At 45.7% G+C, this 22,404-nt stretch overlaps 1 pseudogene; it reads left to right on the plus strand.

The window, feature by feature from the left end:
- LOC121565212 overlaps window positions 1-20,228 on the plus strand; it is a 31,930-nt pseudogene extending 11,702 nt beyond the window's left edge.
- Window positions 20,229-22,404: the final 2,176 nt, after the last annotated feature.

Here is a 22,404-nt window from a genome sequence, read left to right on the forward strand (position 1 = left end):
TGCAACAAAGAGGAGAGATTAGTCATGGTCTCTTTTAGTTGTGATATTCTCTGTGTGGGAGCAGGAGCTAAGATGCCCTACTCTGTATCCTATCTTAGCAGTCCTAGAAAAACAATTAGAACCCCCTGAGACTTCAAACGGAGGCAACCTAGGTCGGAATTACTTTGTTTTCGGGGGATACAGATAGTTCAAGTTACTACAAGACTCTTTCACCACATTCCCAGGTGGCTTGCATGGAGGATAAACATGACAGAGAGTTAAAGCCTGTCAAGGGGAACAGAGTAGTTGTTAACCTTGGTTTGGCTGTCCCACAGGCATAACAGTCCTCTTTAGACATTTCTTGCCGTATACTAAATCCATTCCAACCAACGGTCAAGATTCCTACGGTTTGTACTATCTTTACCACAGCCCCGGTCTCACTACCTCCCTCAGAGAGGTTTACTCTATAGGGTGCCCCAGTTGAAGAGGATATCTCACTTGTTCAGGTCTGTAACCTGTTTTAGCATAATTCAGACTTTCAGACAGTACCTACCCTTATATGGGTCGCACTGCCATTTCTGGTAATTCCATACTTTCACAATACTACACCTGTCCCTAAACTGTGTATGGAGATTGACATATCCCCCCGCTTGGTATGAGCAACTACATAATCCCAGGATGTACATGGTGACATACATATGGTGATGTCCTTCCCTAAAGTCCCTAGTACTTCCCCTTTCCCTACGTCTAGCTGTCTCCTATGCCTTCGTAGACTGTGCTCAGGTATTCTTTTATCAACTTGTGTTAGGTTAACTACTACTTCTGGCTGATCAGGAGGGTTTGAGTGTGTTAGGAATATGGCCCCCACAATCAGACAGCTACCTACCGTCAGGAGACCTGTGAATCCCCACCCTCGCCCTGAGAACATGTCAGACGCCAACCCATTGCTTCACCTTCTACCGAACTCACACAGGGATGATCAGACAGGGTAAGGGAATCTTCGTTAAGGAGCCAACCCCCGAGCCCTAGTGGTGATCGGTTCTTTCTCCTAACTCTGTGTTTGTTCGTCAGGTGTAACTGGGTTTACCTTTTTGCCGTGTGTGACATGCACCCAGGTGGATCTAATAGGACTTGATAGGGCCCTTCCCAACAGGCCTGCTTCCAGTTTTTCTTCTTTTAGGGACTGGATCCTGGTGAGATAGAGTGGGTCACCTTCTCCTTTAGTTCACCTGTGGGGCTCCCGGGAGGAGGTCCCACTTTCTACGTGACAACTCACCAGTCTCTGACACGTTTGATTGTTTACATATGTAGGTGAGTTCACAATCAGTTATCACCACACAACCATCAGATGTAAGCACACCTCTGACATACGGGTGTGGTTAATAAACTATCTTCACACATACATGTTCAGCTCTCAATTTCTATTGTTGTTTTTTTTTAAATATTTATTATTTAATCCTATCATTATTATTTAATCCTATCACTCCCCCTTTTTTGACACATGATTTGCCCATGTGTCAATATTATTACCTTCCTAAACAATCCCTTATGTAATTTATCATCCAATTGCCATGCCTTTCATTTTTGAGATTGTCTTTTGCTTCTTTATTGCTCCTCCCACTTCCTTTGTCTTTTATGGCAGCTAAATTCGACTTTCATCCAGTTCAGAATCAATTAGTAATCCAATCATCAATCTCTTATCTTGTAAAAACACTCATGTTTAGTTCAAACTCTGTTCTACCCAGGCTCTCCCGGGCTTGACCTGAAGACTGATTGTTGGACATGACAAGTCCATATTTAGGTCACCTAAGTCTTCTGCCTAGCAACAAAGAATAAAAACCTCTATGTTCATGATTAACCCAGTTATATCTAATAGCCCACCAAAAAACCTCATCATCTTTAAATCACGACCAATGTCATATCCCTCTTTACTCTCTACCATTTGGATAACATCCCTGATGTATGTATGCCTCCTTAGAGTTCCAAATTATTTTACCATGGGCTGCCATTGCCTTCCCATAGTTAAGATCACTTAATTTACCCGTATGCAGTACATAATGGAGTACCGAAGCTTTACAGCAGTTTATCATTACCAAAAAGCTCATCATTTGTTTTTTGTTTAACGGTTTTGGCGCTTCAAGTATAGCAGTTTTCCTGGATGAGTTTAACATTCGCCCCTCCTGAGTTATAGTGTGTCCTAGGTAAATGACCTCGCTCTGCCAAAGTTGAAGTTTCTTTTTGCTCACTTTGTGTCCTTGTTCTGCCAGGAAGGTTAACAATTGGATTGTATCCCTCTTACATCCCTCCTGAGTGGGATTAGCCAATAGAATATCATCTACATAAACTAACATTTGGCTTCCTTCCCTAGGTTCCAACTTTCCCAAATTCCTAGTTATAGCCTGGGCAAAGATTGTAAGACTTTCCGAGTAGCCTTGAGGCATCCTAGCGTAAGTCCATTTCCTTCCCTGAAAAGTAAAGCCAAACCATCCCTGACTATCCGGATGAACTGGGATACTAAAGAAAGCATTAGCTAAATCTATCACTGTAAAATAGGAGTTCTCTGGTTTCAATTGGTTCAGCAATGTATGTGGATCTGGTACACATGGACCTCGGGAATTATATTTCTATTAACCCCCTGCAAGTCCATGACCATCCTCCAGTTGGCGCTAGGTGCCGCCTTTTTAACAGGAAATACTGGAGAGTTGCATTGTGCCTCATCTCCAGGAATTATCACCCCTCCCTTAAGTAAATGCTCAAATGTAGGTGTTATCCCTTTTATTGCTTCTGGTTTCATAGGATATTGCTTTTGGTATGGTCTATGATCGGATCGAGGAATCACTTGTACTGGAGCTACCCCCTTAATTAGTCCTACATCGGCTGGTCCTTGTGACCATAATTTGAACGGAATTGCTGCTAACTCAGCCTCCTGTTCCTGAGTTAAGAAAATATCTTCCTGTCATCCGTTAAAACTTATCTCCAGGTGGACCCCGGGCAGGGTTTTTGCTCTCCAATTCAACTTTCTTCTATATCTCGCAGTGGAGTGGCCACACTGAGCCCCATTTGGTGTATTCTGCCAGTCAGTAATGTTTTCCCCCTGTTTTATCCATTTTCCTAGTGATAACCATTCCTCTGAATGTTCTTTCACTAGGGCAACATGGGAGCTCCACCTTTCTCTGTACAGCCTCTGGCTCTGTGAACCCATTTTAACCCAATTTGAAAAACAACAACCACAAATAGCCAGGCCTCACTTAATTTGGTAGCTCACTTTTATGACCTAAATACTGCCTAACTGAGATGAGCTAATCTCTTTCTCCTGGTTATAATCTAAATATGGTAGTATACACAAAACATGATACAGATATCCCCAGTCTTAACCCATCAATAATTGTTTGTATCAATCTAATTCCTCATAACTAATCCATTAAACCACTCAAAATTCCTCGAGTATACAATAATTATTTAATTGATTACCCTAACTCTGTTACATGTGATCTCATCTCAAATGATCCATTATCAATTATTTGTTCAACCTCCTAGGAAAATCTGTCTCCCCTTCTATTGTTCCTGTCCCCCCAATTTCACCAATCCATAACCCACCACAGGCTGGCGCTATTCCCCCAGCACAACAGCCAATGCATACTTGCATCCCCGTAACCAAAATAAATTATCGTTCTAGAATGTACCAACAATTTTGTATTTTCCCGCTAACCCATTTCAGTTCGCTATTCCATTTCTTTAACTGTTCTCTCTGATTAGGCCCTAATTAATAAAACAAATACTTGCTATCGTTGATCAGCATACACTTAATGACATTCCTACCATCTGAACTATGTACTGTCTCTTACATCTCCTCCCCCTCTCCTGCTCCTTCCTACATTATAAGGGAGGCGCGGGAAACTTCCCTACAATCTTCCTTCTTAGGAAATAATGTCATTCGTACTTGTAACATATTTTCATAGACCTATCTAGAATACTACTAAAGCTATCTTATGCAACTTTTATTACACGTAAAAACTCTCTCTCTCTCCACCCATTCCCTATTGAATAAGTGAGTTTTTAACCCCCAACCATGCTCCAAATCTTCCATTTAGCATTAACCAACCAAATACTCCATCGTACCCATTCAATCAACACATCAGCAGTGGAATGTACACTCATAAATGCAGATTGTTACTCCATGCCTTGAAATGATAAATAGATTTCCACCAATAGCACCATTAATGATTTCTCATCTTACCCTCTGACACAAAATGAAGTTCCATCACTGTACTACGTTAGCTCTACCATGATAATTAGTTCAATTGAACCCTCCATCTGCTTTGTACTATATTATACATTACGTCTAAAACAACATTAGTTATGGTCAGTTTATTCCACCATCACATGATCCAACAACGCCACAACCTTAAACTCATATGGGGCGGCAGGCAGCTTAGTGACCAATAGCGCCGCGCCAACAACCGAGAGGTCGCCGGTTCCAATCCCCGAGCCGACCAGGCGAAAAACCTGCCGATGTGCCCTCGAGCAAGTCACTCAACCCCAATTGCTCCCATAAATCGCTCTGGACAAGAGCGTCCGCCAAATTACCAAAAATGCAAATGTAAATGTTCTCTACTTTCTCACCCATGACGTATGTCTACGTTCGGGTGAGCAAGTTTAGAACATCTCTCGTCAGAAACCCACATGCACCTCTCAAATAATCACCCCGTGTGCGATCCCAGCCAACTCCCAGTCTTTCCTGGCTCCAAAAGCCACACTTTCGCTCTCTCCAGCCCCTCCCTGTCACGTTCGCTTAAGGAGGAGGACCAAGGCGCAGCGTTGCGGGTGAACATATTTATATTTATTAACTATATCACACGATCAAAACAATGAACGAAACGTGAAGTCCTTCGATACACAAACCAAAAGGAACAAGAAACCACAACACAAAGTGAAAAGACCGATAGTTAAATATGGCTCCCAATCAGAGACAACCAGCTGACTCGTTGCCTCTGATTGGGAGTCACTCAGGCCAACATAGATATACAAAACATAGACTTACACACCCTGGCTCAACATAACATAGTCCCCAGAGCCAGGGCGTGACAGTACCCCCCCCCAAAGGCGCGGACTCCGGCCGCGCCAAACAACCACAACAGGGGAGGGACCGGGTGGGCACTCCGCCTCGGCGGCGGATCCGGCTCCGGACATGACCCAGGCACGGGTTGTGCCGGACTGACGACGCACACCCCTGGCCTGATGCGTGGAGGAGGAACGGGCCGGACCGGGCTGACGCAGCGCACCCCTGCTTTGGTGCGGGGAGCAGGAATGAGCCGGACCGGGCAGACGACGCGCACCACCGACCTGGTGCGGGGAGCTTGGATGGGCCGGACTGGGCTGGCGACGCGCACCACAGACTTGGTGCGGAGAGCAGGAACGGGCCGGACAGGGCTGACGAAACGCACCATAGACTTGGTGCGGAGAGCAGGCACGGGCCGGACAGGGCTGGCGACGCGCACCACTGTCCTGGTGCGGGGAGCTTGGATGGGCCGGACTGGGCTGGCGACGCGCACCACAGACTTGGTGCGGAGAGCAGGAACGGGCCGGACAGGGCTGACGAAACGCACCATAGACTTGGTGCGGAGAGCAGGCACGGGCCTGACAGGGCTGGCGACGCGCACCACAGACTTGGTGCGGAGAGCAGGAACGGGCCGGACAGGGCTGACGACGCACACCACTGGCTTGGTGCGGGGAGCTTGGATGGGCCGGACTGTACTGGGGACACACACCACTGGCCCTACACCGGAATCTGGAACGGGCCGGACCGGACTGGCAACACACGCCAGTACCTCTCGCCGTGCCTCTACTTCCTCCATCCCCTCTTCGACCAGTGGCCCCCGTAACCCGGCGGCCTCCTCCGGCAACCCACTGGGCCGCTCTATCGCGGCCTCCTGCTGGTCCGACGTCGTGAGCCCCCCCCTAAAAATTTTCTGGGGTTCTCTCCTCCCCGTGGGCCAGGCCTCCATCATTCTCGCCCACCTCTCGCTCCTCTGTCTCCAACCCTCGTCACTCAGCTCCTCAATGGGCTTGACCCAGTCGAAGCTGCCACGGAGATCTGCCAGCGCTTTCCCTGGCGATGGCTCCTCGACTCGCTGCTTGGTCCAGTTGAGGTGGTTTCTTCTGTCCGCGTGCATAGCCCGGTTCGGTACATTCCAGCTCCACGTATCGGCCGGGCTAGATTGAGCGTTGAGCCGGATGTCATGAAGCCGGCCCAACGCATCTGGTCACCAGTGCGTCTCCTCGGGCCGGCTTACATTGCACCAGCCTTACGCATGGTGTCCCCGGTTCGCCTACATAGCCCGGTGCGGGTTATTCCACTTTCCCGTACTGGTCGGGCGACGGGGAGCATACAACCAGGTAAGGTTGGGCAGGCTCAGTGCTCAAGGGAGCCAGTAAGCCTGCACGGTCCGGTATTTCCGGCGCCACCTCCCCGCTCCAGCCCAGTACCACCAGTGCCTACACCACGCACCAAGCCTCCTGTGTGTCCCCAGAGTCCTGTGCGTCCTGTTCCTTCTCCCCGCACTAGCCCTGAGATGCGTGTCCTCAGCCCGGGACCACCAGTTCCGGCACCACGCACTAGGCCTTATGTGCGTCCCCAGGGTCCAGCATGCCCTGTTCCTTCTCCCCGCACTAGCCCTGAGATGCGTGTCCTCAGCCCGGGACCACCAGTTCCGGCACCACGCACTAGGCCTTATGTGCGTCCACAGGGTCCAGCATGCCCTGTTCCTTCTCCCCGCACTAGCCCTGAGATGCGTGTCCTCAGCCCGGTACCTCCAGTTCCGGCATCACGCACCAGGCCTATAGTGCGTCTCGGCCGGCCAGAGTCTGCCGTCTGCCCAACGGCGCCTGAACTGCCCGTCTGCCCAACGCCGTCTGAACTGTCCGTCTGCCAAGCGCTGCATGAACTGCCCGTCTGTACTGAGCCTGCTAAGCCGCCCGTCTGCCATGAGCCTTCAGAGCCGTCCGCCAGACCGGAGCCGCTAAAGCCTTCCGCCAGACAGGAGCAGCCGAAGCCTTCCGCCAGACAGGATCAGCCAGAGCCTTCCGCCAGACAGGATCAGCCAGAGCCTTCCGCCAGACAGGATCAGCCAGAGCCTTCCGCCAGACAGGATCAGCCAGAGCCTTCCGCCAGACAGGAGCAGCCAGAGCCTTCCGCCAGCCATGAGCAGCCAGATCCGTCAGCCAGCCATGAGCAGCCAGATCCGTCAGCCAGCCATGAGCAGCCAGATCCGTCAGCCAGCCATGAGCAGCCAGATCCGTCAGCCAGCCATGAGCAGCCAGATCCGTCAGCCAGCCATGAGCAGCCAGATCCGTCAGCCAGCCATGAGCAGCCAGATCCGTCAGCCAGCCATGAGCAGCCAGATCCGTCAGCCTGCCATGAGCAGCCAGATCCGTCAGCCAGCCATGAGCAGCCAGATCATTCAGCCAGCCATGAGCAGCCAGATCCGTCAGCCAGCCATGAGCAGCCAGATCCGTCAGCCAGCCATGAGCAGCCAGATCCGTCAGCCAGCCATGAGCCGTCCAGCCAGGATCCGCCAGAGCCAGCCAGCCAGGATCCGCCATTCAGTCCGGTGCTGCCCCTTAGCCCGGTGCTGCCCCTTATCCTGGTGCTGCCCCTTATCCTGGTGCTGCCCCTTAGTCCGGGGCTGCCTCTTAGTCCGGTGCTGCCCCTTAATCCAGTGGGGTTAAGTTGGAGGGTGGTCATTTGGAGGAGGCTACGAAAGCGGGTAGTGACTAAGGTGGGGTGGGGACCACGACCAGTGCCAGAGCCGCCACCGTGGACAGACGCCCACCCAGACCCTCCCATAGACTTTATGCTGGTGCGCCCGGAGTTCGCACCTTAAGGGGGGGGTTATGTCACACCCTGGCCTTAGTTATCTTTGTTTTCATTTATATTTTAGTTAGGTCAGGGTGTGACATGGTGAAGTATGTGTTTTGGTTTGTCTAGGGGTTTGTAGGTTTAATGGGGTAATGTCTTGTCTAGGTGTTTGTATGTTGATGGCTGCCTGGATTGGTTCTCAATTGGAGACAGCTGTGGTTTATTGTCTCTAATTGGGAGCCATATTTAAGGCAGTCATGGGCATCATGTGTTTGTGGGTAATTGTCTATGTTGAACGTTTTGTTGCTTGTCTGTGCACTTACGTTATTTAGCTTCACGGTCGTTTGTTGTTTTGTTAGTTTTGGATAGTGTTCGGTTTCGTGTTTTTCTCTCTTCCAAAATAAAGAGATGTATTTTGCACACGCTGCGCCTTGGTCCAATATCTCAAAAGAAGACGATCGTGACACTCCCCTCGCAACTCTACCTTCCGTGTCCTCTGAGGAGCTGTGTTTCTTGTTTTCAATATTCTGCCGTTAATTAAGGTACTTTAGTCTATTTATTTAAATCAAATAATTCCCACCTAATTAGTTAAAGTTGGTGCACGTTTATATTTAAAACGATAAACCGAATTATTTCAGTCTAATTGTTTGAAAGCAGTATTCTTACAGTGCCACACATCAAATGGTAAATCAAAACAAATAAACCAAAGTGTTTCAATTATTTAACCAATGGTTGTTATATCAAATCAAGCGCTAAACCATATTACTTCAATTTACTTATTTAAAACCAGTGTTATGCTATGTCAAACATTAAACATTACAATTCAATTATATCAGTTCAAACGTTTCAGTTTAGTCATAAAGTTATTCATTATTTTACCTTCATATTCCCATTTGTTATTAACGGGTTATACGGTTTAAGCAACCACAAACCCAACAGTTATTCACAAATGATACAGTTTGGACAGCCACAGACGTCTTAATATACAGGTTTATTATTTTTAATAACCCCTATTCACTATTTTATTTCGTCTGTGATCATTCGCGCACTCATGCATACCACAACACCCAGTGTCCCCCTGATCCTAGCCGTATCTAGTTCTCACCCATGACGTACGTCTATGTTCGGGTGAGCAAGTTTAGAACATCTCTCGTCAGAAACCCACATGCACCTCTCAAATAATCACCCCGTGTGGCGATCCCAGCCAACTCCCAGTCTTTCCTGGCTCCAAAAGCCACACTTTCGCTCTCTCCAGCCTCTCCCCTCGCAACTCTACCTTCCGTGTCCTCTGAGGAGTTGTGTTTCTTGTTTTCAATATTCTGCCGTTAATTAAGGTACTTTAGTCTATTTATTTAAATCAAATAATTCCCACCTAATTAGTTAAAGTTGGTGCACATTTATATTTAAAACGATAAACAGAATTATTTCAGTCTAATTGTTTGAAAGCAGTATTCTTACAGTGCCACACATCAAATGGTAAATCAAAACAAATAAACCAAAGTGTTTCAATTATTTAACCAATGGTTGTTATATCAAATCAAGCGCTAAACCATATTACTTCAATTTACTTATTTAAAACCAGTGTTATGCTATGTCAAACATTAAACATTACAATTCAATTATATCAGTTCAAACGTTTCAGTTTAGTCATAAAGTTATTCATTATTTTACCTTCATATTCCCATTTGTTATTAACGGGTTATACGGTTTAAGCAACCACAAACCCAACAGTTATTCACAAATGATACAGTTTGGACAGCCACAGACGTCTTAATATACAGGTTTATTATTTTTAATAACCCCTATTCACTATTTTATTTCGTCTGTGATCATTCGCGCACTCATGCATACCACAACACCCAGTGTCCCCCTGATCCTAGCCGTATCTAGCCCTCTGATACGTGTCAGTAGCGTAACACTATCTAAAATGTAAGTGTCCGTTATGATCCTAGCCGTATCTCAGTGGATATGTGCCACAACGTTACACTTTGATCAATTCATCCCTGTATCTCACAGTTCCACCATTTGTGGTCCAGAGACTTCAGTATTTTCCTCAGAACCTAGCCATATCTCTCTGGATATGTGTCAAAGGAACCATACTCAACTAAAATGTTGGCGCTCCTCTGATCCTAGCCATATCTCGATGGATATGTGTCAGTAGCCAGCCCCCTTGGCCAATAATTCCCTGTGTCCACAGTTCTCACCCCTGGTGATCCTAGCCTGGGGACTTCAGTATTTTCCTCAGAACCTAGCCATATCTCTCTGGATATGTGTCAAAGAAACCATACTCAACTAAAGTTTTGGCGCTCCTCTGATCCTAGCCATATCTCGATGGATATGTGTCAGTAGCCAACGCCCTTAGCCAATAATTCCCTGTGTCTCCAGTTCTCACCCCTGGTGATCCTAGCCTGGGGACTTCAGTACTATTTCCCGATGCTAGCCGTACCTAGCCTTCTGGTACATGCCGGTGAAACAATACTCTACGGTACCAAGGTTTAACATCACATTCACCACAGGTTTACATGTCACAATATTGTGCTTATCTACTCATAATAGTTTCATAATTTAGTTCACTTACATCAGACAGTTGTTTCACAAAATTAATTTGAATAAAGCCAATGTGCAGATCTTTAGTTATTTAACAATAGGTATCTGCTTACCTTTTTTTTTAGTAGTCCGGACTTTTTGTGAAACACACAGTCCAATGAAAGAGGTGACCAAATGGGCCGGAAAATACCCAGCATAGTCAATTTACAAGATCACGTCGGAAGTCACCAATTGTCAAAGTTGCATCAATTCAAATCTGGCATTAGGAACAAAAGAGGTCAACACGACTTCTAAGATATACTAGTTATTTTAATTAATGCAAAAACCTTCAATGGTAAACATGATGTTTCGTATATACGGGCTCCTTGAAATACCTCGCAGGGCACTTCAGAGAACTAAATCCATTGTTTTAGATTCTTCCTCAAATACTCTTACAGAGAGAGAGTTTCCCACCTCTCTGCTGGCCAATCAGAGTAGACGCTTGAGCGTGGTTTAGACTTACTCAGCCAATCCGTTGGCGCACTGGCTGTTCCCCGCCTCTTAGCGCATCCCTGTTTCCAGGCATACATTTATCATAACAACCTGTCATAATGAGAAGTGCCAGCTCCCCTAGACACCATTCCTACGTCCAAGGAAGGTTCACAGATCACAAAGAACCAGTATAGTCTAGTATTTGGAGACACAAATCCTTATCTCATTTTACCTCCTAACACAGCTCTTCACATCAATCACAGCTTGCCAGGTGACACAACCTACATCAGCACAGTCCAGAATGCATTATTCCTAAGTTAGTCATCCCATCAATTAGGAGAATAATACATCCCCCATACACCCATACAGTTTGTTGAGTGCCAAAGTTGTGTTGGCTTGTTAGATAAAAAGGTCTGCAGCTTACCATAAGCTATTGTATATTAGGCGAACAAAATCTTGAGATTTACTTCACACTGGAAGCAGCGCACCAGTTGTTAATGGAGAGGCACACTCCTCCCCCTTTGGATCGGACCCTTTTTTTCAATTTCCTCCTAAAATGACACACCCACGTCTAACTGCCTGTAGCTCAAGACCTGAAGCAAGGATACGCATATTCTTGATACCATTTAAAAGGAAATACTTTGAAGTTTGTGGAAATGTGAAATTAATGTAGGAGAATTTAACACATTAGATCTGGTAAAAGATAATACAAACAAAAAAACATGCATTTTCTATTCTTTTTTTGTTCCATCATTTTTGAAATGCAAGAGAAAGACCACAATATAATATTGCAGTTTAGGCGCAATTTAAATGTTGCCCATTTTGGCCACACAGCAGTGTGTTTGCAAAGTTTCAGATTGATCCAGTGAAGCAGTGCAATACTGGACTATTTTGTATCAAGTCTGCCCAAATGTGCCGAATTGGTCAATTGATGCATTTTCAAGTACATAACTATAGAGAACATACAAAAATGATATGGTAATACAAAATGTAAGTTTACACGCTCCCAGGAATGTCATACATGATGGATCACTAGTGTCACGCCCTGGCTCTGGGACTCTGTTATGTTGAGCCAGGGTGTGTGGTTTCTATGTGTTTTATGTGCTAGGGTTATTATCTAGTTATTTTGTTTCTATGTTGGCCGGTGTGGTTCTCAATCAGAGGCAACGTGTATCAGCTGTTGCTTGTTGTCTCTGATTGGGAACCATACTTAGGCAGCCTGTTTTCCACAGTGTGTTGTGGGATCTTGTTCCGTATGGTTTGTATTGTAACCAAGGACTTCACGTTTCGTATCGTTTGTTGTTTTGTTCGTGTGATCATTCAAATTAAAAGTATGTTCGCATTCCACGCTGCGCCTTGGTCCTCTGTGTATGACGATCGTGACAGAAGATCCCACCATAACTGGACCAAGCAGCGTGTCCAGGAGCCAACGCCAGAGGTGACTCTGAAGGATATCAACCTCGACTGGGTCAAGCCGCGGGAGGAGGAGAGAAGCTGGACTTTGGAGCAGAGGAGCGAGAGTCTGGCGAGAGCCATGGAGGCCTGGCCCATGGGGAGGAGAGACGCCCAGACATTTTATAGGGGGGGGCTCACGCCGTGGACGACGGGGCAGCAGGAGGCCGGGATAGAGTGGTTCAACGGGTTGGCAAAGGAGGCCGCCAGGTTACTGGAGTCACTGGTCACCAGGGGGAAGGAGAATGTAGAGGCACGACGAGAGGTACTGGGGTGTGTTGCAAGTCCGGTCCGGCCCGTTCCTGATCCCCGCGTAGGGCCAGTGGTGTGTGTCCCCAGTACAGTCCGGCTTGTTCCTGTCCCTCGCACCGAGCCTATGGTGCGCGTCGCCAGCCCGGTCCGGCATGTTCCTGCCCCTCGCACCAAGCCTGTGGTGCGCGTCGTCTGCCCGGTCCGGCCTGTTCCTGCTCCCCGCACCAAGCCAGTGGTGCGCTTCGTCAGCCCGGTTCGGCCCGTCCCTGCTCCCCGCACCAAGCCTGTGGTGCGCTTCGTCAGCCCGGTTCGGCCCGTCCCTACTCCCCGCACCAAGCCAATGGTGCGCGTCGTCAACCGGTCCGGCCCGTCCCTGCTCCCCGCACCAAGCCTGTGGTGCGCGTCGTCAGTCCGGCACAGCCCGTGCCCGTTCCACCGGTGCCTGGTCCGGCACCGGTCAGCTGCTCCACTCCGGAGCTAGAGCAATCCGCTCCACCAGTGTTCAGTCCAGCTCCGGCCAGCAGGGCCAGACCGGACCAGGGCGCTTTGGGGGTTGTTTGGAGGGTGGGGGTCAAGCCCGAGCCGGAACCGCCTCCGAGGAGGAATGCCCACCCGGCCCTCCCCTGTTCGGTTTATGTTTGGCGTGGTCGCAGTCCGCGCCTTTGGGGGGGGGGTACTGTCACGCCCTGGCTCTGGGACTCTGTTATGTTGAGCCAGGGTGTGTGGTTTCTATGTGTTTTGTGTGCTAGGGTTATTATCTAGTTATTTTGTTTCTATGTTGGCCGGTGTGGTTCTCAATCAGAGGCAACGTGTCTCAGCTGTTGCTTGTTGTCTCTGATTGGGAACCATACTTAGGCAGCCTGTTTTCCATAGTGTGTTGTGGGATCTTGTTCCGTATGGTTTGTATTGTAACCAAGGACTTCACGTTTCGTATCGTTTGTTGTTTAGTTCTTGTGATCATTCAAATTAAAAGTATGTTCGCATTCCACGCTGCGCCTTGGTCCTCTGTGTATGACGATCGTGACAACTAGCTTATACATTAACTTTCACACATCTAGATGGCCTGGCGGTGTGGGTGTGGAGCCAGAGACAGCAGGGGTTCAAACTGTAGAACCCAGTTCCTACATTTGAATATAAAAATTGATTTTATCAAACAAAACTATGCTACATTTTATCTCTTAGACCCTTAGGATGACAAAACAGAGCAAGATTACTGAATGTAAGTACATTATTTACCTTCAGAGGTGAATTGATCAAACCAGTTGCCGTGATACATTTGTTGTGCACTCTCCTCAAACAATAACATGGTATTCTTTCACTGTAATAGCTACTGTAAATTGGACAGTGCAGTTAGATTAACAGGAATTTAAGCTTTCTGCCCATATGATAGATGTCTATGTCCTGGAAAGTTTGCTGATACTTACAACAGTCATGCTAATCACATTAGCGCACGTTAATTCAACCGTCCCGTATACGGGACACCGATCTCATAGAGGTTAATGTCAAGCCCTGCATGTTTTTTTCAAAAGTCTCATGGAATGTAGGCCTACTTTGAACACCACACATTGGCTGCTTCTGTAGGCTGAATGATTGAACAGCTATTTCCATGTTAAATGTTATGGGATGCATTTTCTCCATTGTTTTTGACAGTAGGCCTACATTATGATCAAATAGCCATAGTAGCCTACTTGGCCACTGTTAAAACAGTAAGTTAAAGCGGGCACAGCCTCAGTGTTCACAGTTAACACTCGTTGGAAGTTGCACAGAATTTTCAAAACGTTCAAGTTTGCTCTCAGCCGACCTGAAATTTGCTCAGTGCATAAAATAGATTAGAGGGAATATTGGTCACAAGCTTGATGTTGTCATTGCGTGCTAGGAATATGGGACCAAATACTAAACTTTTGACACTAAACGTTTGACTACTCACTATAATTGGATTTGTCCAATTAATTATGATACATTCAAATGGGGGGACTAGATACATAAAATGCTTTCATTTCTAAAACAGATATGAATGAAAATACCCTCAAATAAAAGGTGACATTCTGTACTGTCGCCTCACATGAAACACTTGATCTCAGATCCAAAATGCTGTAGTATAGAGACAAATTAAAAGTCTTAGCTTCACTGTCCAAATAAATTAGGGGAATGTATGAAAACATCTTCTCCAGGACAAACCTCCACCCTACTCCCCTGCTGAAGACAAGAAGAGCGCCTGTATCTCAGCTCCCACCCCTCCTTCTCACGGCCTGTACTGGACACTATTATTTGTTTATTTATTATTTGTCTGTACAGGTTTTTAATGTGACGACTTAAATATGAGAGGATAGCAGTCGATCATCTGACCAGGTCTCTGTTGAAAAATAAATGTTATTGCAAAGAGACTAGCCTGAATTAACCTTAAAAAACAGTTTTTAAATACATAAGAGTTGGTGAAGTTTGACTTATGGTACAAATCTGAAATGTCACCCTTGTATATAGGGAACATGGTGTAATATGAAACTTGAACTTTGTGTTGATAGGGACCATAATGTCTAGGTAGTATAGGAGCGAATCCCTGATCCTAGTCCAACTAACTATACTGAACAAAAATATGAACGCAACACGTAAAGTGTTGGTCCCATTTTTCATGAGCTGAAACAAAAGATCCCAGAAATGTTCCATACGCACAAAAATATTATTTATCTTAAAATTAGTGCACAAATGTGTTCACATCCCTGTTAGTGAGCATTTCTCCTTTGCCAAGATAATACATCCACCTGACAGGTGTGGCATATCAAGAAGCTGATTAAACAGCATGATCAATACAGAGGTGCACCTTGTGCTGGGGACAATAAAATACCACTCTAAAATGTGCAGTTTTGTCACACAACACAACGCCACAGATTAGATTAGGGCCTAATTCATGTATTTAAATTGACTGATTTCCTTATATGAACTGTAACTCAGTAAAATCTTTTAAATGTTTGCATGTTGGTTTACAATATGTTTTTGTTCAGTGTACATGGAAAGATTATCTTGGCTATATGCTACTACTGCTACTGCCTGTGTGTGTGTGTGTGTGTATAGAGCAGTTGGCCTATTATGTCATGTCCTGAATGTCACTCTTCTGAACATTCTAGAACATACTCACTCACCCACCACATCACATCAAGGAATAAAAAAATAAATAATCCTTGACCAACACTTTACATGTTGCGTTTATATTTTTGTTCAGTGTACATACGGGTCTAAGGAGATAAACTATGTAGTGTTTGACATGAGTTTGAGGGCCTGTTGCATTTTCGCAACCTGGGGTCTCACCAGGTTAAGGATTTTGTTTCTAAAATGCTGACTTGGCTAAATTATCTCACTATGGGAAAAATGGGTGTTGCAGACTACAGTCGGAGAAGGAAAGGTCTCACATACACAGGATAGTTCCGTAATACGCCTAAATGACTTACTTTCCTACATACATCCTAGTACTTTCCCAAACTAACTGATCTTAGAAGTCTGGATAGTTGAAGGGAATATGGAGGCAACTCAACAGAGCATAATGGAAGGCCATATTGCTTTCACCCATCCAGGCATCAGTGTCCTAGTATCCAACTGGAACAGGGGCTGGGATTCAATCGAAATAACTAGCTCGCTTCCCTCTATATATGTAATTACTCCCCTAGACCAAGGTTAGTGACACAAGTATAGACAATATGGTTCTTGCTTTACCTAGCCCATAGAGAATGATAGAGATATCATCTGTATATACACTGAGTATACAAAACATGAAGAACTCTTTCCATGACATAGACTGACCAGGTGAATCCAGGTGAAAGCTATGATCCCTTATTGATGTCACTTGTTAAATCCACTACAATCAGTGTAGATGAAGGGGAGGAGACAGGTTAAAGAAGGAGTGTTAAGCCTTGAGACAATTGAGACATGGATTGTGTATGTGTATGTGTGCCATTCAGAGAGTGAATGGGCAAGACAAAACATTTAAGTGCCTATGAACGGGGTATGTTATTAGGTGGCAGGCACACTGGTTTGTGTCAAGAACTGTAACACTGCTGGGGTTTCCCGTGTGTATCAAGAATTGTCCACCACCCAAAGGACACCCAGCCAACTTGACACAACTGTGGAAAGCATTGGAGTTAACATGGGCCAGTATCCCTGTAGAGTCCATGCCCCGACAAATTTAGGCTTTTCTGAGGGCAAAAGGGGGGATGGGGTGGGACTTCCTATAGGTTAAGGAATGATCACAGAATTCCATCCAGGTCACCACGGGGATCAGCCAATGAATTATACTCATGAGAAAAAATGCCATAACTGCAGATGGCAGTAAATCGCCAACCTTGGCTTTATTCCTGTTCAAACACACTCTAGGTGGCAGTGTGCACCCTTTCAGTTTGTTTGCCAACTCATAGAAGCAGTAGAAGAAGAAAATGACAATGGACTACTTCAAAATGGAGATGGCCTCAATGGCGCTGCTTGTGCTCTTGCAGACACCATAATGGGACAGATACAATGATGCGATGTCTATCGAAGTCTATGGTTATGGAGACTAATCCCATATGAGATTGTTAGGTCACGGTCATTCCCTTTCGTGTTGTCATCGTGGCAAGCAGAGGGTGATGCTGACGCCCCTATCCAACAGGCAGGGAACAGCTCCTGAGTGAAGGCACAGTGGAAGGCATGCAGCCGCGTGGGAGTGGTGGGAGTGGCCAGCCATCGTTTCCCGGCACCCATTGTGCCAGGCGCTCAACTGGCACTCATCCAGCTGGAGGCTCCAGGGAAGATCGTTCATTCCCACCATACACTGTTTCCCCTTTTCCTTCCTGGGGATGCCCTCGTAGGTCACCTGGGGGAGAGATGTAGGGGTCAAAGATTATGGTGGGAAGAGGCACCCGTAGGTTCTCCCTGGAGAGGAGCAGGTGACCGTTGACCGTGCGAGGGTCAAAGGTCAGGGTACAGCGGTCTGAGGAGGAGGAGGAGGGGGAAGGGAGCAGGGGAGAAGACAATTAGGTGTACAGCTTATTAGTCTAAATTAGCTCTAAAACAACGGATAGGTGATAGATCATTCAGGTTACTAATTATATAGCCCAGAATAGTTGTTATTATTTACAGTTACTGTGTTAATATCTATGAGAGTTTTATGTTAAAGTAAGGAACAACCACATACATTCACTGAGGCCCTGCTTTCTGGCTAGGTGACATGGAGCAGCAGGACTGGGGACCACAGCCAGGATGGTGTGCTTATCCTGGGGAGAACCTAGTGAAGGGGATGGGGAAGAGGAGAGAGATTGGGCGAGAAATACAGAGACATATATTTTAACAGATTGGAGATGACTATACATAAAAATAAAATCCTTCATACAGTGAGGTTAGGTGAGGTTAGGTTACCTTGCTTGTCCTGCCCCACAGCTGTAGACACAGCCTTCTCCAGGTCCTCAGACACTAGCTTGGAGATCCGTTACAGGATGTCTGTCACCCCGCTGAGCCTGTCCTGCAGGTTAGGGGTCACATCCACTTGAATGTCCTTCATATGACGAATCTCCACCAGCCGAGTCTCCTACAGAGCAAATGAGGAAAATATGATATATGGTTAGTAACAATACAATATGAAAATTTGATCCCAAAGCTACTAACAGCTAACATATATATTTATGTATGTGATCTATGTAAATAAAGGAATATAACACAGGTGTAAAACTGTGAAGGACCATATGGTGGAGGCCTACCCATTTCCCAGGATCATAATAAAAAGTGGATTTGGGTACAGTGTTTATTTCCCCCGAAAATCTTTGAAGATTATACCTAAAATAATTAGGCCTACTTCTTTCTACTGCTGATCTGAGACCAGAAGGGTAAAACATAGCAGATATAAATGCAATATATAGAGTAGAAAAGATTGCCTGCCCTCCAAAGAAACATCTGTTCTACATGGTCTATTTCTATCTGAATGTTTCAACTCAATCAAGCATGTTAATTGATCGTTAAGTCATGTTTGTCTGGTAAACGGTCATTAGTGGCCTATATAAGCCTCATACAGGCCACGGGATGACATTACTTGTTGATAATAAAGACTATTCTCATAATCATGGGAGGTGTGAGAGAATTTCTGCTCTTTGTGCTGACTGTGGGGGTCTTCAAAGGTTGGTTCACTAATGTTTTATTTGGATTGAAGGGTTTTGTTTGGGAAACATGTTGAACTTTGTAAGTTGGAGATTCAAATTTGACTGTCTGTTTCTTCCACGTTGGTCATCTTTTTTGTTCACTGCTATTAAATATATGTAGCTATTTTGTGTCAACTCAACTTCTGTCAACTCTTTCTCCTCAGTTTCTTGTTCCCCTGTTGGCAAGTCCCAGAAACAAGATCAAGTCTCTCTGCAGAGGAGACTTGGAGGTAAGCGTTTCTTCCCCTATGTTATCCCATCCCTTCTAGCAATGTTCTTTGCTGCTGTGTTTTAAACTAATTCAACACCGTAGAGTAACCCAGTCTAAATAACAAATGTTTAGAATCTTTTTTTAAACCAGAAGTTATCAAACCCTTTGCTGTTGATTTTGATAATTTGCTTGTGTACCTGAACCTACGTTTTTCAGAGCTGTCATCAAATGACGTCTCCATTGCACATGCTCCGATCCATAGGGTCTGATGCTAAAGAAGCCAGAAAATGTTAGGCCTGCAACATTCGTTTAGAACTACGTCGGGTTCAGTGGGGTGCAATGTTGCTGAACATTCAAATGGCAATTTGGCCTAGACCGTGTAGAACACCCAACTGTTCCTCTTCTCTTTTTCTCTAGAGTATTTGGAGACAAATGAAGTAGCATCCCAAGACTCTCCAAACTATGGTAGCTCTCTGGCAAACGATGAACTGGCCTCTGCTGAGAAGATGAGACGCTGGACTGATGACTATGGAAACTCTCCTACTGCCACAACCGCTTCAGAAGCCACAACTGGCACGTCCGACGACGCCGCTTCAGAAGCCACAACTGGCACGTCCGACGACGCCGCTTCAGAAGCCACAACTGGCACGTCCGACGACGCCGCTTCAGAAGCCACAACTGGCACGTCCGACGACGCCGCTTCAGAAGCCACAACTGGCACGTCCGACGACGCCGCTTCAGAAGCCACAACTGGCACGTCCGACGAGCGCGCTTCAGAAGCCACAACTGGCACGTCCGACGGCGCGCTTCAGAAGCCACAACTGGCACGTCCGACGACGCCGCTTCAGAAGCCACAACTGGCACGTCCGACGACGCCGCTTCAGAAGCCACAACTGGCACGTCCGACGACGCCGCTTCAGAAGCCACAACTGGCACGTCCGACGACGCCGCTTCAGAAGCCACAACTGGCACGTCCGACGACGCCGCTTCAGAAGCCACAACTGGCACGTCCGACGACGCCGCTTCAGAAGCCACAACCGGCACGTCCGACGACGCCACAACTGGCTACTGAAGCCACGAGAACTACTGATTGTGGTTAATTTATACTCTAGCACAAGTGGGGACGAGTCTGTAGACCAAGCGCCTTCTGTTACTGACCATGCCATTGAGGAACAGTTTACCTCTGCATCTGAGACCCCGTTGACCACAAACATGGATATCTGAAGTGGGACGTACATGGGTACTCTAGTCCAGGTTGTGTGTAACTGCGTTTGTGTGTTTTGCCTCAATTAAACAGTAACTTTAATACTTGTGTCCTTAGTTTTGTTTTGGAGGTTCAATGACCTGACTTTAGTAACTGGGGTGATGGCAAAACAGTTTTATTGCATTATAAACATGCTTTGGCATCAGCAATATATTACTACTTCGACCAATTTGTGGTTAAGGTGTTTAAATTACCATTGGACTTTCTTAAGCTACATTTGCTTATGCTAGTAGCATCAAATGATGTAATGGGTTCTAGGTCAATTTAACCTGATGTAGTTTGTAGAACTGAGCGCTTGGTGTTGGTGCATATCACGTCTGTAAATGAGGATGTTGCTAGAATTGGGGTTAATGGTGTCAGTGCTGAATGTTGTCAAATTGCATTTAAATTACTCTGCTGAGTGTCTACTAGTCTTGAGTCTACGGACAATTGGTTTCCTACTCGTGAATTCTTACATGTAACACCAGCTCTCATATCATTAGCCAATCGTTTTGGGGGTTGGTCTGCATATGCCAGTAAAAATCCAAACGTTTAGGTTAAAGGCAATGTTAACCTGTCTTAGCTGGCAGGCTGCGCTCTGGTCCTAGCTCTCCCAGAGTTGCTTGTAGCGCCTAGGGTTTGTGCGTCGTAGCCTACCGTTTTTAGTCGCCATGAATTCAAAGTGCATGTACACGCAACCTTGAAATACAGTAACAAAATTGACTCCAACTTTTGAGCTACCGGTAGGCCTACCTGCTTTAATACAAAAGGTCTGTGGCAAAGCTTTACTCATTCATGCCAACGAGGCCAACTGCAAATCCGACCTGAATTGAGCCTGTTTTGAAGCAACACGTTAAAACGGGTATGGCCTATGCAAATGATTTTGTTTGCTACATGGAATCGGTCAGTGTCAATTACTTAGTTTCTGACCAAGTGTTTTTCCTGTTGAAAAATAATGCAAGAACTGTATTTTGTATTGAATAAAATAATAATGGCAGTTTATTTACTTTGAATATAAGTTTGTGTAGTCCAAAGTCTCACGTTTCATTTATGCTGTGACTTCAGAGATGATCATTTACTTTATTGCTAGAAAACAGATGCAGTAAGTAGGCCTCATAAGATTTTATGTAAAATATAGCCTACCTTAGAATGGCATATTAAATGCGGGTTTAGATTCACGGGCAATTGATCAACTGCGGCGCTATCCATTGTTGAATCTCCGCTTAACTGTTTGATTATTGGAGACTCAGATTAGTTTCCTCTGACAAAATCATAACAATAAGTGAAGTATAAACAGCCACAACCTTCCCAAATTCCCTCCATAGCCAGGTGCAAGGGGAGAGAAAAGGACCAAAATGCATCTTTCAAAGGTAGGCTAAAAAGATTAATTTTTACTGTATTAACCTCATATTTGACCCGTCGGCCATCAGTGCTTCATAGGCCTGTTAAAACTAGGCTACATCAATGAAATGGTGTGGTGACTTTGAGGGAACATTGTTGATTAAATTGCAACAAATACATAAAGAACCCTTTAGATTGTGCATATTTCTCCATTTAGAGTGGTATAATCATGTCAGATTTTATTTAATGGTATTATATGCTTTTAAATAGCACTTTCGGTTTGAACGGGAATACCGGGAAGCCCGAGAATTTCTTGCAATTTCCTCAGGAAGGAAAATTGGTAGATTCTCTGGAAAATATATGGCCAATGAGGCCTATGCCTACCCTCCTCCCCCAGCCAATGGGATGAACTCCGCGGGACCCCCACCCGAGTACTCCTACCAGGTACGGACGAGACATGGAGACAACTGTTCCTTTAATGTTTGACGAGGAATAAAATACCCAAGAATAAAGCTATATACAAGGAGTACCAGTTCCAGATCAGTGTGCAGGGTTACAAGGTATTTGAGGTAGATATTTGTACCCATTAGCTCTTCCTGGGGTCCAACAAAATTAATTTTTAAAACATTACAATACATTCATTACAGAATTTACAACATAAAGTGTGCCCCCTCAGGCCCATAATCCACTATCACATATCTACAACACAAAATCCATGTGTACGTGTGTGTATAGAACGTATGTTATCATGTGTGTGTATGCATGTGTCTGTGCCTATGTTTGTGTTGCTTCACAATCCCGCTGTTCCATAAGGTGTATTTTTAGAAATGTTTTAAATTTGATTCTACTGCTTGCATCAGTTACCTGATGTGGAATAGAGTTCCATGTAGTCATTGCT

This window comes from Coregonus clupeaformis, unplaced genomic scaffold (genome assembly GCF_020615455.1).
Source record: "Coregonus clupeaformis isolate EN_2021a unplaced genomic scaffold, ASM2061545v1 scaf2109, whole genome shotgun sequence".
NCBI classification, from domain to species: domain Eukaryota; kingdom Metazoa; phylum Chordata; class Actinopteri; order Salmoniformes; family Salmonidae; genus Coregonus; species Coregonus clupeaformis.